The following is a 4,946-nucleotide window of genomic DNA, read 5'->3' on the forward strand; positions in this document are numbered from 1 at the left end:
AAGTGCTATGTATCTAAATGTAGATTGTAAATGGCTAGGAATAATTAGCGACTCCACATGAACTGCTCTGAGAAGAGACAAGACCCAGCCACCTCTAGAAAAGAAATCAGCCAACTTCCTGGCTTTAATTTCATACTCCATGTGCTTATCAGTTTTCAGAAATGGACAAAGTTTGTGAAAAGTTTTGTTTCCTTGAATACTCAAATTCAGTGTGCTGTGGTATTTTATATTAGGGATGAATTTTACTGACAAGGAATGTGAGGGGCATATTTTAATCAGAACCCTCACATTGAGCCTGCTCTGCTTTCAGATGGCTGTTGAAATCAATATAGCTACAGCAGGTGCATTAGCAGGGAAATATACATGTGAACTCCATATCTATGCGGGGCACTAGTGCATCTCTCCTAGGACACTGACACATAATATGCATCAGTGAATATTCTTGAAATAAATTAATGAATAAGTTGAAAGTAATTTTAGATGTACAATATTCAAGGCAGTATCAAAAAAAAATGCAAAGCTAAGTAGGTACTATTGTTTAGATCAGTTTTTTTTTTTGACTATATACACACATACATACAAAGTTCTACAGGTAAAAAATAATAACACAAGTCAAACTAATGTTAGAAATTGCATTCATGTAATAATAGATTTAGGTTGCCAGAATTTTTCTTTTTGAAGTTATTTGGAGCCTAACAGTTTATAATGCCATAAGAGCCACCTTAGAGGTGATGTTCAGTGGGGGCGCCTGGGTAGCTCAGTCGGTTAAGCGTCTGTCTTTGACTCAGGTCGCCTTTGGCTCAGGTCATGATCCTGGGGTCCTAGGATCAAGTCCTGCATCGGACTCCCTGAAGGGAGTCTGCTTGTCCCTCTCCCTCTGCTGTACCACACCCCAGCTCATGCTCTCTCCCCCTCGCCCTCTCTCTAATAAATATAATCTTTGAGAAAAAAAAAGAAGTGATTTTCAGTGAAAGCATAAGGAAATGGTCTTAAAGTGTGGTCTCCGAAGGACAGCAGCAGCATCTCCTGCATGCTTGCTAGAGATGCAAATTCTCAGGCCCGATCCCTGACCTGTTGAATCTGAAATTCTGGAAGTGGGTGCCCCAATATGCATTTTAGTAAGTCTGCAGGTGCTTCTGTCACAAGCTAAATTGAGAGAAGCCTGGCTTATGGCAACGTTTTGTTCCTCACTTGCTCTTCTTACAGACTTCTAAAGGAATGATACCGTTCTGTCTTCAAAGAAACACAATTCTTGGGTTATTTGAGGAACTGGTTCCAATATTACAAAAATCAAAATACAAAAAAACAGACTCACTCTTCTTTTCTGAAAACAATGGAACCAGAACTGTTTGACCAGGGAAATTTTTTTCAAACACTTGGGCAGGACTTTTTCATTTAATACCTTTTTATAATACATAGCTTATTATTTTAGAAACTGTTGACTTAGTGAAGAGAACGAGAAATATCACATAGTACAAAGTGTAAAAGTCACCAAAGAAGAAAAGCCAAAAACTAAAGGTTGAAGAAAAGACTAATGCTGAATTTCATTTCAAATACATAAAAATTAACAAAACCATGAAATTCATCTAAAGAGGAGGCACTTGCATGAAATAGAAATAATTTATATGTAAAATGGAAGAACTGATTTCCCCAGTTTGACTTCCATTCAGAGACACACTTGTAAATTAAATGTAGAGATTAAGAAAAAAAGGGGGGGCAGGGAGTGGCTCCTGGCTGGCTCATTAGGTAGAACATGTGACTCTTGATCTTGGGGTTGTGAGTTTGATCCCCATGCTGGGTGTAGAGACCGCTTAAAAATAAAATCTTTGAGGGGTGCCTGGGTGGCTCAGTTGGTTAAGCAGCTGACTTCTGATTTTGGCTCAGGTCATGATCTCAGGGCCCTGGGATAGAGCCTCCTGTTGGGCTCTGCGCTCTGCGGAAGTTGGCTTGAGGATTCTCTCCCTCTCCCAAGGCCTGTCCCCTAACTCACACACACAGGCTTTCTCTCTCTCTCTCTCTCTCTCCCTCAAAAATAAATAAATAAATCTTTAAAAAAAATAAAATCTTTAAGAAGAAAAAAAAAGACAAAAGGGAATTGAAAATCACAGTCTTAAAATACTGCCAAGGCACAGTTTATTCTTTTTAACGGTAACTGAGCATGTGTATAGGGAATAGCACTATATTAACCACTTTGGGAATTATAATTTAGTTGAATACAGCTCTGGTTTTCACAGAGGACACAATCTGCTGGAAAAAATATTCATGTTGCAATGAAAGTGCATGTTAAAAGCACTAGGGAGAAAACAGAAATTTCATTCCAACATGTAGAGTTTTAACACCGTGGTCTCAGAAAGAATTCTGTAGGCAGTTTTTTTTTTTTTTTTCAGATGGGCCACAAAAATAGAGGTCTAGTGAGAAAAATGGTGTTGGTACAGGTCTAGTACAGTGCCTCAGATATAGTAGGTACTCTGCAAACAGTCGTTATTCAACCTTACAGTAAATTCTATTATCTTTACTTCCACTGTGGAAATAGTGGCTCCTTAAGTAGCTGTATTCACAGACCAACCAGAAGGAGTTAGTGGACAAGAAAAAGAGAAGACACAAGTGTCAACTACACCAACAACAAAGAGCATACATTGTAAGCACATTTCAGTGAGAAACAATGTGAGACTATGGGACATACAATAATGAGACCATTAATATAAATCAGTGTATTGTGAGAATTTATTGAACTCCTGTAAGACACTCTAGAACATGTTCTCATGCACCTTCAAGGGACACAAAAACCTGCAAAGCTAAGATTGTGTGCCTGCTGATAAGATAAGACATGTATAAGAAGTATATGAAAACTGAATACGAGGTGATAAGTGCCCATTTTACGAGGGACAGTGAAGGCTACAGGGCCAATATCGATGAAACAAGAGATTTATACTGGCAGGTGATGTTGGGAGTTTTCTAGGTTGGATTGGGATTCCTTGTTCTGCTGCATTTTTAGGATAAAATCATTTTTTTTAGATTTTATTTATTAGAGAGAGAGAGAGAGAGAGAGCGAGCATGGGTGGGGGGAGGGGCTGAGGGAGAGGGAGAAGCAGGCTCCCCAGTGAATAGGGAGCCTGATGTGGGGTTTGATCCCAGGATCCCGAGACCATGACCTGAGCTGAAGGTAGATGCTTAACCAACTGAGCCACCCAGGCACCCCTAGGATAAAATAATTACCTCTGTGGCTTCTCCCATTTTCCTTCTCTTCCCACACTCCTTAAACCCCAAACACTGAAGAGCTCACAGTGCTAAGGTGGAAGGCATATGATCAGAAAAATTATGAAGATAGTAATGAAGAGAGAATGGGATATCGTCTGTTATCTGTGCCGAGAAACAACCAACCAAATAAGTGGATGGGGGCCGAGCCGAAGGGGGAAGTCAGGAGGTAATTATTCTCTACAAGATATCAATGGTTCTTAGTAAAAACAAAACCTAAATCTACAGAACTAATTGCAATTGCCACCACGTCTGCCAGTGGAACTGTATTTTTTTTTTTTTACTAACTCACATTCACACAACCTAAATGGTTTACAAAATGATTTTACATACGTTCTATTATTAATTCGCACAGCAAACATGGGTGGAAACAGCTGCTCAGGGAACTTAAATGACTTGAGTAAAGGCTAACGGCTAGCAGTTGGTTGAAGCCAGATATTCAAAATCATGTTCTGAAGAGCCACAGATGAAGATGTTCCCTGATCTATATTTAATATCAGAAAAGGAACATTCCAACACAGGTGAGTACTATTATTTGTTGATCGCCAACCGTGTGATCAGTGTTTTACCTCTCTAACTGGACGATCTCCCTGGCCCAGCTGGTGAGTCCTAAGACTTGTATATTATTCTATGGGCTTCTGATGTCAATACTTTGAACCAATATTACAAGGAGGGAGTGACGCTCTGGGTCAGCTCAGAAAAGACAATAGTGTTTCTGCTTCTCTCATTCTTTCTCTCGGGCACCCCAACTCCCATGCTCCAAGGAATTCTGGCCATATGCAGAAGCCATATTGAATTGTTCTAGAAGTCGGTCTCCAGGCAGACATCCAGCATCCTCACCAGACACATGAGGGAGCCTTCGCCAGGCACTGACTTTGACATGGTAGAGCCTGAGCCATAATAGGCTACTTGAACCCAGGCAGCCCTCAGAGCCAAAAGAGATGAAAAGAAGTGTTGTTAAGTTATTAAGCTTTAAGGCAATTTGTTGTACAGCAAAATAACAACCAGAACCTCATTTTTTACCTGAATTATTTCTTTAAAGAAGGCAATTAGTCCAATTTGTAGGCTCTCTGTGCGAAACCAACCAGGTGATAAATATGTAGCACCTGGTCAGGTCTGCGACCTCATTGTGCAGACAGGTACTTCATTTGTGGGACCTGGTGCCAAATGAAAATGTGGGGCCCTTGTTCAGAAAGCAGGAAAGAAGTGCTGTTCCATATACATAAAACGCTTCCTCCTTTCTGTTACAGTGTCTCTACCTGTTTGCTTTTTGTTGTTCCATGGCATTTTCAGTAAAGCCAAATTTACATTTTAAATTAGGAGTATTTTTTTTCTTTTGCTCTCTATCTTTATATTAGGCAACACTCCTTTCAAATGCAAATATCAAAACACTTATGTGTGAAATCACCAGAATTACAATTCATATTACGTGATTCCTGCCCAAAGGGTACCACAAGACCACCGAGGGAGAGAAATACAAGCCAGACTCAGAAAAATCTAGAATGTGAAAGAGAGAACTAGACTTAGAGACAGAGCTAGCCTAGGGAGTGTTCTGAGACATAAGGATTGTGGGGCAAGTGTAGACCCTCACATGTGGCACGTGTGTGGGACCATCCAGCAACACAGGCTGCACAAATGCTCACTGAGCCTGTGGCAGATACAGGAATGGTGCCTCAGAGGGCTTGGGGTCT

The sequence above is a fragment of the Zalophus californianus genome, chromosome 5, assembly GCF_009762305.2.
Source record: "Zalophus californianus isolate mZalCal1 chromosome 5, mZalCal1.pri.v2, whole genome shotgun sequence".
Classification (NCBI taxonomy): domain Eukaryota; kingdom Metazoa; phylum Chordata; class Mammalia; order Carnivora; family Otariidae; genus Zalophus; species Zalophus californianus.